This window comes from Aethalodelphis obliquidens, unplaced genomic scaffold, assembly GCF_003676395.1.
Source record: "Aethalodelphis obliquidens isolate GAN/ISIS:26980383/991018 unplaced genomic scaffold, ASM367639v1 scaffold46, whole genome shotgun sequence".
NCBI lineage: Eukaryota > Metazoa > Chordata > Mammalia > Artiodactyla > Delphinidae > Aethalodelphis > Aethalodelphis obliquidens.
Genome location: NW_020837990.1, coordinates 7,554,884 through 7,568,306, shown reverse-complemented (window position 1 = coordinate 7,568,306; position 13,423 = coordinate 7,554,884). Strand labels below are relative to the sequence as shown.

Sequence of the window (13,423 nt, the reverse complement as noted above, 5' to 3'; positions counted from 1 at the left end):
CTGGGGGTGCCCAGCAGGCAATCACACCTCAGGAAATGTGAGATATAAATTAAGGTGCGAATCAGCACTCACTCATTCCGCACAAAGCCTAGAAATTGTCAGGGCTGGGAGAGGTTCTTCCAACTCTTTTACTTTACTGGGTAGTGGGGAGTTCTTTAAATATCAACAGAAAGAAAAATAGTATTTTTGCTTTAAATTTGGGACCTTTACTCTTCCGTCTAAATCAAATGTAATTGCTTGTTATGAAAATGAAAGAGCTGCGCTTGCTTAAACACTTACTATATAATGGGCATGTGCTAAGTGACCTTTACAGTGTTTGTCTTTCCAATAATCCTACGAGGTAGGTACTATAATCCCCATTTTACAGAAGGCGTAACTGAGGCTTGGAGATGTTACTTAACCTGCCCAAGGTCACTCAGCAATTAAGTGGTGGGGCTGGGAGTCCAACCAGGAAGGCTGGCATCAAGGACCGTGCCATTGACCACCAGCTGCACAGTATTCTACAGTCTTTTAATGTTCATAACCCATTTTTGTAAAAGGTACTAAAATAAGTATCATATTAAAATATTTAAACAAAATACCTTTTTCTCATTTCTTCAAAATTTCCAGAGATTTTTTTGTTCCCTAACTCAGCACTGAGGAGCTCAGGCAGTAGTAGACCCTAACCCAGAGAGGCAGCAGAACAGGCACCCTCATTCCCAGCACGAGGAACCCCAGCCTGGACACAAGCACTGGCACCCCGCCACCCCCAATTCCCATCCCTACCTGGGCCCTTAGCTTTCTGGAAAGAGGGAAACATGGGCTGGGACTTCCCTCTAGTGGCTCTGAGACTAACTGCAACCAACACATCCACACTTTCCCTGGCCGGGTGCAGAGCCCTGAGCCCCAGTCAAAAGGGGAACCTGCACACCCAGTGTGGCAGCACTACACCCCTGAGACTCTACCAGGTACTGAAGCTTGGAGGCCTAGACGATGCAGCCCCAAGAGGCCAAACAACATCAGACTCCCACTCACCCGCTTCACCTCATCTGCCTCCCATCCCTCCCCAGCTGATAGGGGCATTAGAAGTCAGGAGGGGGCACCCCTGGAGGGAGGATTCTGGCCCCGGGGCAATGACAGGGACCCACTCACCCACTCCTCTCCTTGCTCACCTAAATCCTGCCCGTCCCAGCACTCCCCGCTCCGGGAAGCCTGCTCTGAACCCTCCCTCCCCCCACCCTCCCCTTAGCTGCCAGTTATCTCCAGAGGGGTACAAGGTAGCTCTCAGCAGCAGGCCCAGAATACTTATCAGGACATCAGTCTTCCCTTCCCCCAGCCCTCCTCCACTAGACTGGGAGCCCCTGAGGGCAGGCTTGAGCCATGTATGTCTCTGGTACAGAGATCCCTGGGCCACAGCCTGGGCACAGAAGCCTGCTCAGTCTGCTACACCAAGCCCACAGGAGGACACAGCCATGGGCACCCGCACGGGAGGCTCCACTCCCACCCGCTCCATGACCCAGTGCACACTGAGGGGCTGGGCAGTGGCCCCAAAGGAAGCAAGGGGAGGGTCCCAGGAGTGCGCAGCGTGAGCTGGAGAAGCAGGCACCGAGGGCACATTAGACTCCTGCGGGGGTGGGGGGGTGGGAAGGGCTGGCCCTCAGGTCTCCGCTCCCTGCTGAGCCGGTAGAGGGCTGGGCCTTACAGTTCCCGGCAGCTGAGGGGAGGGTGCACTGGGAGTCCCAGAGTCACCCCCAGCCCAGCAGGGACCCGCGGACTCCCCGGGTGCCAGCCCCCACCAGCCAGCCTGAGGGTACCTCCCACCCCACCCCAAGGCCTGAGTGCACCAGCGGCAATTCCAAAGGCCCCATTTAGATTCCCACATAGAGGACTTGTTAAGATGGAGCCTGCCTCTGGGGAAATGGGAATGCTTGGGGTGAAAGATGACAAATCAGGGGCCCGGCGGCCAGGCTAAGAGCATACTATTCACTTACATCTCATTCATCAGGGCTGCCCCCCAGGCCTCCAGCCACTGGGCCTCAGCCACCTGCGGGGGGGCGGGGGTGAGGGAGTCGGCCCTGCGGGGCCCCTTTGGGCTCCAAGAAGTCTTGGGATGAGAGGAGGTGGCCCAGCAGTCAGTTCTGCCCGCAACCAGGGGCAGGCCCAGCAGCAGAGGGAAACGGGGGTGGGGGACAGGGTGGATACCCACCCCCCGCAGCCTGACCACACAGACATGGATGAGGCCCAAACCAGAACATTCCTTGGGACAAAACCCCTGCTCCTGGCTCCTGCGAGAGAACCAAAGAATGCCACCAGGTCTGTCTTGGGCCCAGCCCCTGTCTGGGGAAGGATGTCCAGTCAACTGGGCCTAAAGGGGGCCAGGATGGCTCCTGCTCAGGTCCCGGCCTGGAGGACGGGTCGGAGCTCTCCACATACACTCGCAGACACACACTCCCACACACCACTACCCAGACGCCAGGCAGGGCGCACGGCCGGGTGCTGCCGAGTAGCAGGCTTGGCGCCAGGGCCCAGGAGGGCGGGGGTGCGGTGTGAGTAATGGCGGGTGCAGGATGCACCCGAATCCTGATAAGGGAGAATAATAACTTGTCAAAGATATATATGATATGTGCTTGCTTTCCCTACGGAATATCTATGGGGCTAATTCATCAAGCAGCGGACTGGCTGGAGACCCACGGAGGGAAGAGAAGAGAAGCACGTGACCAGCAGGCCCCAAAGTGCCCGGTGGTGGGGAGGGGAAGTGGCCTGCCCCAGCTGGACTCCCGCCAGGGCCCTAAGAAGCACTGAAACTGGCCCATCCATGGGTCCCCCGGGTCCCTAACGCTAACGCCAGGTGCATTTTGGATCTGGAATCCAGAGCAGATGTCCCCCTACTTGGGAAGCCCACTGTTTCTCATGTGTTCCTTTTCTCCTCCCCTCTTTTCTTTCTCCCTGCTGTGCAGTCTACAGAAAGCCTCTGGCTCGAGAAGTTGTAAGATTATCAGAAAACATCTCCGCTTTTGGAGAGGAGACGACAAACAGAAACAGCTCTTGGGGAGAGCAAAGCTGAGAGGGCAGGCCCTACCTGGCTCTCCTTGCTCTCCTCACCGCTCTCCTCCAGCCCCTCCCGGCCCGACACCCCCACACACACACCCCAACCTCCCTAAGCTCCCACAGAAGGAAGGAAAGGAAGGAGGGTCTGTTCCCCTTAGTCAGATCACTTCAAGGACGCTGATGCCAGAAAACCCACCTGGAAACACGGTGCGCACCCCCAAGAGGCAGCTACATCCTCACCAGAGAGAAGGCTTTCATCCATCTACTCCTTCACGTTCCCCGGGGGTTGCGGGGGGTGGTTAGAGCTTCCTCTCTAATCCCCTCTCTTCCTTCCTCCTCTGTCTTTGTCATAATAATTTAAAAAAATGAATTAGCTTGCATCATCCCAGGCCTCCCCCAGGGCCTCTGGAGGTCCGCCCAGCCCCTGCCCTCACTCATCCTCTGTCCCGCAAGCCCTCATGGGGCATCTTCCCCCCCTGCCCCTCAGACTGTCACGAGGCGCCTGACTCACCATCACCCAGGTCTGCGTTCTGCCACTTCCCACTGAGGTCAGCTCCCTCCCCTTCTCCCCTGTCAGCTCCAGGCTGGCATTCACCCTCCTCTTGTACCTACTCACTAAACAAAGATTAGAGTAAACAGACCAAGAGGCTGTGGAGCTCATCATGTGAAAATACTGAAACACCTCACTACCCACACCCTGCTCTTTCCCCTCCCCCACCTCCCCAAGACCCAGCAACCAAAGGGTTAACTTCTGGCACAGTTCAGGGGCCTCCAGGACCCTGCCCAGCACCTGGCCCCGCATCCATCCTTGTTAGTAAGGACTGGTGCCACACCGTTGTTAAACATTGTGATTCCCACCCTGGATGGTGCATCTGTAGCTCATCCTGTAGGAATTACGTGAGAGTTTCTCTGTGCAAGAATCACCACTGGCCTCCTTCCTCCTCTCCCCACTCCTTCATTCCTTTCCTCCTTCCTTCCTTCTATTCCTTCCTTCCTCCCTGTTTGAGGTCTAAGGTCTCCCTCCCAGCACGCCCTCCTGGCCCTCAGCTCTGACACAGATCTGAGAGGCCACCCACCAGTGCTTACAGCCCCCCTCTCACTCTCCCTCCCAGGGCAATCCTGGCAGTGGCTGGCATCTCCCAGATCCCAAGGGCCAGGAAATATGGGGACCAGGCTCCAAGAGTGCCAGCCCCTCCCCGTCTCCATTTCTCCCTAATGGACAGTGATAGCCCATCCCCTTTTCTGCTCCTCTGCCCCTCTCCCCAACCCATCCCACTGCCCTGTCCACAGAGGGCAGGCCCAGGGCTGGAGACCGCTGGGGCATATGGAAGGGGAGAAGAGAGGGGGGCCATGCCCCTGCCAGTGCAGCCTGAAGCTACAGAGCAATTAACTTGGCATTTTCAAACAAGGGCAGAGGAAGCGGGAGCCACAGGACTGAGTCAGCACATAAGAGAGGCTGGCTCAGCTCGTTAGCAGGACAGAGCTGAGCCAACAAGAAACAAGGTCAGGGAGGAGGGAGTGGGAGCCCCCAAATGGAGATGGGGCGGGGGGCAAGTGAGGAAGAGGGCTGCCGGCCCCTCCCCATCCCCTGGATAGATCCTGGCTGCCAAGGCCACAGGACCAGCCCTCAGTTCTTTTTCCTCCAGGCAGCTCCTGCCCACCCTCCACAAGTCAGCAAACATTCTCCATGTATTGTAAGTGCTCCATGACTGGGAGTAAAGGTGACAAGACACTCCCCTCCCTCCTGCCCTAAAACATACAATAGAGTTGGCCTCCCCGATGACATCACCAAGGGCCTGGGGCCTAGGAGCAGCACAGGGCTAAAGACAATGTTTGGGGGGTGGCCTGGGAGACTTCATGGAGGAGGTGGACTTTTTAGTAGCTACATTTAAAATAAGGTCGGCACATCCAGTCTTTTTCCAAAAAGGAAACAAAGCCTCTGAATCCAGCCATCTGCTGAGTGCTTTGCCAGGTGCCAGGGGCGCTACCCACATCTCCTATGATCCCTACATCCTCCTGCAAGATTCCTCTCACCTAGGAAGAAGCAGAGGCCAGGGCTTATGTGACTCACCCAAGCTCATACAGAAAAGGGCAGAGCTGCGGGCTTCCCTGGTGGCGCAGTGGTTGAGAGTCCACCTGCCGATGCAGGATGCAGGGGACACGGGTTCGTGCCCCGGTCCGGGAGGATCCCACATGCCGCGGAGCGGCTGGGCCCGTGAGCCATGGCCGCTGAGCCTGCGCGTCCGGAGCCTGTGCTCCGCAACGGGAGAGGCCACGACAGTGAGAGGCCCGCGTACCGCGAAAAAAGAAAAAGAAAAAAAGAAAAGGGCAGAGCTGAGATTTGTATGTGGATTCATCCACTGCAGAGGCTGTGTTCTTTCTGACACAGTGCTTAGGCAGGTAGGAATCTGCTAAACTGAGAACAGGGGAAGGTATTGGAGCAAAGGCCCAGATGGAAGAGTGAATAAAGTGAGTTCTAGCAACTAGGCTGTCGGCCAGGTTGGAAGAGGGGCTGAGCATGCGTGAGGGTTAATTTCATACATCAACTTGATGGGGCTAAGGGATGCCCAGATGGCAAAACATTGTTTCTGGTGTGTCTATTAGGGTGTCTCCGGAAGAGATTAGTGTTTGAATCAGTAGACTAAGTAAAGAAGGTCGCCCCCACCAATGCGGGTGGGCTTCAACCAATCTGTTGAGGGCCTGAACAGAACAAAGAGGTAGAGGAAGGGTGAATTTGCTCTCCTCTTGAGTTGGGACATCCACCAGAGCTCCTGGTTCTAGGGCCTTCAGACTCAGACTGGGATTTACACCATCAGCTTCCTAATTCTCTGACCTCCAGGCTTGGACTGAATTACAGCACTGGCCCTCCTGGTTCTCCAGCTTGCTGCGGCAGATTGTGGGACTTCCTGGCCTCTATAACTGCACGAGCCAATAAATATAATAAATAAATGGACAAATCTCTATATCCTATTGGTCTGTCTCTCTGGAGAACCCTGACTAATACAGCATCTCCAGGACGGGGTGTTGCTCTCAGGGTTACTGACAAGGCCCTGTGGATATGCCACAACTTGGAGGGATCTCCTAAGACACTCATCAAAGCATCCTTGTAGACAGGAATCAAGAATTTACCAGAACACCACACTGGACCATATCATCATAACTGCCAATTCTACTCGCCTTGATTAATCTTGATCCTTGAGAGAGGGGCTATCTCCAAGGGGCTGCGTGTGGTTCTTTCTGGTCCTGATGCTGCTGCTCTTTTCGGGGTAAGGTAAGTTTAGGGGGGAGGCTCAGGAGCCATAGGCTGCGGGGGAGGCCAGTGATGGTCAAGAACTGGGTAAAATCTGGAGTCAGCCAGGCACAGCCATGTCAGCCATGAGATGCAGGGTCCCAGACAGCTGGAGCAGGAACAGGGAGGAGAGGGATCTGCTGCGCGGCTGAATTCCTGGCCTGAATTTCCCATCAGCATCAAGCTAGGAACCCCCTCCCTCCAGGCCTTCCAGAGGGGCTGGACCACCTGCGATACCACTCCCCCCTAGTCTCATGACGTGACCTGTCCCCACACCCCCCATCTCTTCTGATCTAACCATGGACAGATTTTTCCCTTTTCTTCATAGTCTGCCCAGGTGAAGTTAGAACATTCTGAAAAAGACTTACTAGAAAGCACAAGGCAGATAAATACAAAATCATGCAATGGACAAATGCCCCAAACACATTTGTTGAATGATAAAAGTATTCCACGGGATTTCACCAGAGTAAGTCCCTACGCTACTGCTGTATCCCTGGTACCTAGAATCGTGCTCAGAACAACGTGGATGATTACGTGATTAGCGCACCTTCGCTGAGTGAATGAGTGCACGAAGGGATGAACGGGCCAACTGAACATCCTGCCTGATGCTAAGCATGGCTCTCCCCTTCGCCCAAGCTTGTTTTTCTCACACACAGCACTGACCTGATGACCGCCCGCTGCCCTCCACCTGACTGACAAACAAGCCTCGCCAAGAACCCACCTGCCTTCCTGCCAGACTCCCCCCTCCGCCACTTCCACTCCACACTGCACCCCTCTCACCCCAGTGACCACACCGCACATGCCACCATCTACTGTGGACTGAGCAGTAACTGGCATTTGCTGAGCCCTCTACACGACTCATCTCATCTGATCCTCATGTGCTGTGCACAGGTACTAAAGGCACCCAGTTTGGAGATGAAGAAACTGAGGATAACAGAAGCCCAAGGTCAGACAGCAAGTAAATATAAGAGCCAGGACTCAGACCCTTAACTGTTTCCAAAATCCATGCTCTCTGCCACTGAGAGTAGTGATGGTGGACCCCTGACACCACCAGGCTACCTCCTCCTATCTTCACCAATCATCAAATTCAAGAATATCAGTGACACTGAATTTGCCCCAAAGACATTCGTTCAATAAATACTGAGCACCTACCACGTGTTCAGTGGGTACATACATGACGGGCATCAGACTCCCTCCCTAGGAGCTGTCATGGTCCGTGCGGTGGACACCACCTTGGCTGGGGTGAGTGGTCCCTGAATGGGGACCTCCCACCTCCAACGCTGGATTCTCAGCAGCAGACAGTCAGGGGAAAACCCTCTTGTTTGGTTTTCCTGGCCCCCACCTCCGGCGGCCTGCAGTTCCCAGCTTGCTCACAAAGCTCATCTGCCTACCAGGTGCTGTACACCCAGAACAATCTAACACAAGTGACCTTGCTTCCCCAGGGGGCACTCCAGCAAGTCATCATTCAGGCATCCCCCAGGGAGAAGGTGTTCTGGGGCCCTGACGCTATACTCGGGCAACATCAAAAACACTTTACTCACTTCAACAATGAAAGATACCATCTTCACCAAGACAAAGCGGCATGGTTTCCTGAAAATGATGCCCAGCAAGTGAGGGTCGGAGATAAGCAAGTCATTCCCCCCTGGAAGGGGAAAACTGTCCTACATGGAAAGTTCCTGTGTGATTACTGGTCCACTCCTCACTTTGGAGACAAGGACACCTCAGACCCATCGGAGAAGGCTGGAGACTTGTCCCTCCGCCGAAGAGATGGAGCCAGGATGTGGACCCAGCTTCTCTGGTCCCTAATCCAGGCCTCCTTCCCTTATTACCACGCGCTCAGAATTACAGGGAACAGGCCAGTGTGGGTGCTGGGCAGGGCAGGGTGAGGCCAGCCTGATGGCTGTCCAAGGCATCCTGGCCAGTGCTGTCCTGTCCCTGGGAACTTTCCAAAGAGTGTTGCTGCCACACACACCCATCCCGGCAGCTGGTTTGCGTGAGGCTTGTCTGGATGTGTATGGGGTGTGGAGGCCTCATGTGCCCAGGGGCCAAAGGCCTTCATCTGAGGGAGGGGTCTTTTCTCACAGTCTGGCCAATGCAGAGGCCCAGAGGTGAGGGTGTCCAGATTGTCTCCAGGGACCCACAGTCTTGAGCATCAGGGTCCTGGGGACCAAGTGGTCACCTGCATCCAGGACAGGGGGACAGGCAACAGCACTTGACCTTCCCGCTCCCTCTCCCCTACCCCTTCCCCCAGGTGGGCCAGTTATCTTCCTCTCCAGCCCAATCAGGGGAGTTTCTCATTGTAAATACCACGCCACAGCCATCCTCCAAGTTCTGGCACTCCAGCCGCACAGGTCTGCGCTTTTCTCCAAGTACCTCTCCCCCTTGATAGCACTGAGCCTCCCCTTCCTCATTTCCTCCTTCCCTGTCTCAGCCACTTGAAATCTGGCCCATCATTTAAGACCCAATTCAAAACTCACCTCCTCCACTGCCGTCTCTCTCCCATCTCTGTCCCCCCAGAGCCTCTCCTGTCATCGTCATCATCATCGAGCCCCTTCCAGTGCGCTCACCTCACTCCATCATGTGTTCCCGTGACACCTGTACATGACTTTGTTTCCTAGCACAGTGCCCCACACAAAGAAAGCTCAAAACTAATTTCTACTTGAATAAGTCCAATGCATTCATCATTATGTTACAGACAAGGAAACTGCAGCTGGGAGAAGTTGAGAGGCTTCCTCGAGGTCACATACCGGCTGGCCAGTGCTAGATCCAGCTCCAGAACCCATCCATAAAAGCGTGATTCCTGCCCTGTCCTCCTCCCCTGACCCCATACTGCCTCTTACCACCTACTCGGATCAAGCCAGGGCCGCAGGCTCAGCATGGGTGATTTGCTATTGCAGGCATCACACATACAGAACAGTATGTATGTGCTGTGAAAAGAGTAACAGTCACCTGAGTCTCCACTACCTGGGTTAAGACATACAATGTTATTAGTGCCTTAGAATCCCCCATTTCCCCAGCCCCCTCTCCTGTGACCCTCCCCATTAACCACTGGAGTTAACCACTATCCTAACTCTCCTATTAATCATTCCCTAGCTTTGCGTTATGGCTGTGCCACTTTTATGCGTCTCCCTAACAATGTATCGCCCTTTGCTTACACAGCCAGGTTTGTGCTTGCTACTCAGTTTTTCAAAACTAAACAGGATCTGTGATCTCTTCAATGCTTAACACTGTTATGTTCAAGTTCTCCCAATGCAGCGAAGTCTGAGCAGATGCCTATTATAAAGTCAGGCCACAAAAGCATGTACAGAGTTCTCCTATCAGATAGCACCAGCTCTCTCCTAAAAGCCACTTTATTTTAGGCACTGAATTAATGGTATACAGATGACATGCATAGTAATGTGGAATTTTTTTTTTTCAGGAAAGGATTTTGTATGTGTGTGAAAAAGTCAACTGCTCAGGCCCTTGTCTTACAGGGCTGTTTTGATCCCAGTTGTCTGACAGCAGGGACCTGTCCTTGTGTTTGGAGGCAGAAAAGAGGCTCCAAGAGGATGTTAAGAGAAGCTGGCTCAGACGGTCCCCCAGAGCCCTCCTCGCTTCCTCCCAGCCAGCCCTCACCACGGTGGCTTTGGCCCACAGCTGCCCTAGCCCAGGGACCTGGTGGCAGACAGAAACAGATCTACTTTGGTTTCCATGGCAACTGCACGCATTGGGAGACCAACCGAGTGAGCCACAGCCAACGAGGCAGCTGGTTTGAAGGGTGTTGATCTCTCTGTGGACCAGCAAGGCAGAACCACAAGGGACCGGAGGCAGCAACCAAGCCAGGAGGAGCCACAGGAGCTGGGCATATGGAGTCTGCAGGAACCTGTCTGCAGAGCTACACATGAGCAGTGCACATGTGTCCACTCACCCACGACCCTCTCTCACCCACCCACTCAGGCAGAGGCACGTGCTGAGAAATGCACATCCACACTCCATTGTGAACACAGAGACCCATGCTCCCAAACTCAGACACCTGTTCACACCAAATACACCCAAGGTTTTACACCTTGCCCCATTTTCACACTGAAAAACACAGACCCCTGCATACAAATGCACATTCATCCATAATATATGATCTGCACCCCTAGAAAGATTCACAGTCACCCCAATACACATTCTCTATACACACCCCCATGCACAGATGGTGCACACACTCACCTCAGACACACAGACCCACATTTACAGGGAGAAACGCACATCCATACTCACCTGTGTGCTGGCAGGGACACTCCCAGAACATACACATGGGCTGAGATCAGAGCCTCTGGATGCGAAGACTCAGAAGCTGAGGAGCTCCAACTGCAACAACTCAGAAATGGGATGTGGTTCACGGCTGCAGCAGCATCACAAAATCCCAGAAACAAGTCTCCTGGCTTGCTGCCTCATAAACGGTGCCCCCATAGAGAAAGGCCTTTAATCTTCTGTTTATTTACTCATAGTAATTCTTTTTTGTGTCCTCCATAAACACCGAAAGGACAGAAATCCAACAATCCTCATGTCATGCAGACTTGGAATAAAAATTTTGATGACAGACTCAGAGATGCATGTTCCTCTTTAAGACACCTGTGTGTGTCTGACTCTGAAGAGGCATGTCCCATCCTGGTTCACTGCTTTCTGGTCCCAAAAGGCAAGGAAAAGAGGCCTGCTGGTTCCGCTCCTAGGAAAAAGGGACAAATTCACAGCACGTGGAGTATCTTGCTAGGCCAGGGGTTAGCTCCTGACCTAGCAGGGAAACCTGACAACCACAGGCTCCATCCACCGAGGCCCTTGAGAGCCAGGGGTCACAGAAGCACTTGGCGGGGGGACATTTTGTTGAGAATTTCTTGAAGCACATTTGAATATTTGTAACATTTATTTCAATATTGTCCTAATGATCATTTAATTAATATGGAGAAATGGAAAGATTATGTACATGTGTATATATTCCTATTGCAATAATAATAATAGCTAATACTCACAGGCACAAAAAGGTCACTAAATGTTAAGCTATTGAAGGGCTTCCCTGGTGGCGCAGTGGTTAAGGATCTGCCTATCAATGCAGGGGACACAGGCTCGTAGCCCTAGTCCGGGAAGATCCCACATGCCACGGAACAACTAAGCCCGTGCACCACAACTACTGAGCCTGTGCTCTAGAGCCCACAAGCCACAACTACTGAGCCTACGAGCCACAGCTACTGAAGCCCGCGCACCTAGAGCACGTGCTCTGCAACAAGAGAAGCCACTGCAATGAGAAGCCCATGCGCCACATGGAAGAGTAGCCCCCACTCACCACAACTAGAGAGAAAGCCCGCGCACAGCAACAAAGACCCAATGCAGCTAAAAATAAATAAATAAAAATTTTTTTAAAATGTTAAGCTATTGTTATTACTGTGATTTTAAATTGATAATGAAAATCATCTATAACTTAAAAACTGGGGGTAGTTGAGATGAACCTCCTTATTTCATAGGCTTTTAAACACTTTTCAGTTTTAGCAGCAGCAGGATTAGCACTGTGTGGTACTTTACAAAACAGTTTCACATACACCATCTCCTTTGTGTCCCTGAGCATCTTCTGTTGGCCAGGCATCAAGCTGGGGTGGGGGGTGTCATAGATTAGTAAGATCCAGGCCCAGGCCTTGAGGAGCCCACAATCCAGCAGGTAAGGGGTGGGGGAGGCACACTGGAACTGTGTACCATGCAGCCTCATGTCATCACAAAGGCCAGTGCAAAGGGCAGGAAGCACAGGCAAAGGAATCATTTGTAGATGGGGAAGAATCAGGAAGGGGTGGAAAATCAAAGAGAGCTGCAGGGAGGAGGTCACACTTGAGCTGGGCCTGAACTCACCAGTAGGTTTTGACAAGCCAAGTTCCTGGCTGGAAAGGAGCATTGAGGTCCCAAGCACAGCTGTAGAACAGTGGGTGGTCGACCTGGGCAGCTAGACCCAGGGGTTCAGAAGGGTACAGGGAAGAATGGAGCCACAAAGGTAGACTGAGGCCAGATTCAGACAGGCCTTGCACGGCAAGCCAAGGAGTCTGGCCCAGCAAATCATCAGGTGTGAACCGGCCAGACCTGTGGTCCAGAGAAACACCTCAGGTACCTGGGTGTCTGACACTGGGTTGTGGGGTATGACTGGGAACCTCGGGGCCAAACCGGAGGGTTAAAATTGCACCCTCCATTAACAGAGTCAGAGCGCAGGTCAGCACCCCCAGCACCCAGCTCACCCAGCTCGGCGCCTGACTCACACAAGGCTCTCCATAAATGTTTGCTGAACTGCACGGCGCAGCGGGTCACGCGAAGAAAATGGAATTAAGAGTCGAGTGACCTGGAGGGCTGCTTCAGGCCCACTACTGACTGGCTCCCGGACTCTGGACCGGCGATTTAACCTCTGGTTCTCGGTTTCCACGCTGGTACAGCGAATCCGATAATGCCCTGACCTCCCTGGCTTAGCTGCTCTGAGGCTCTCACGCGGGAACCGGCTGAAGGCGCAGGAGGGCGCAGAGCGCCGGCCCTGGCGGGGGACCACGTGGGCCGCTGCCGCCTCCCCGGGACCATATGCGGGGAGAGCTGGCTCAGCCGTCAACAATCACCTGCCCCCCAAACTCACACCTGCGCTACATTTCCGCTTAGGCAGATGGCGCGATTTGGCCGCGCGCCAGCGCGTTGGCCCCGCCCTGAACGCTCGCGCATGCGCCCTGCAACCGGCGAGACGCCGCTGGGAGGTGGCTTTGCGGACCGGCGGTCACCCGGAAAGGATATGGCTCAGCCAGAGGGCGGGGTGCCTACAGCGCCCCTTCCCTTGCTGGAACAGCGCCCCTTTCCCAAGGCCAAGGCAGCAGCAAGGCCAGCTTCTCCCCAATTCTCACACCGCCTCTGAAACGTGAACAGGGAAGGAAGCTTTCAGAGTTTCCCATGTGGAGAAACTGAGGCTCAGAGAGATTAGGAGACTTTCAGCTGGACACACAGATATTAAAAGATGGAGCCAGATGGAAACCCAAGTCTGCCGAACTCCAAGCACACCGTTCTTTCGTTGGTTGGCACTACCCCGGCTCCTCAGACCACTTTGGCCAATATCTAGTGGGGGCAGGAATT

The 13,423-nt window shown here is 53.9% G+C and overlaps 1 long non-coding RNA gene across 1 annotated transcript in view; it reads right to left on the bottom strand.

The window, feature by feature from the left end:
* Nucleotides 1–13,423, bottom strand: part of LOC113607135 (uncharacterized) — an 80,582-nt gene that overhangs the window by 29,658 nt on the left and 37,501 nt on the right. The window contains exon 3 of the long non-coding RNA XR_003427825.1: nucleotides 10,565–11,012. This is a non-coding gene — a long non-coding RNA (uncharacterized LOC113607135). The remainder of the gene's footprint in view (nucleotides 1–10,564; nucleotides 11,013–13,423) is intronic.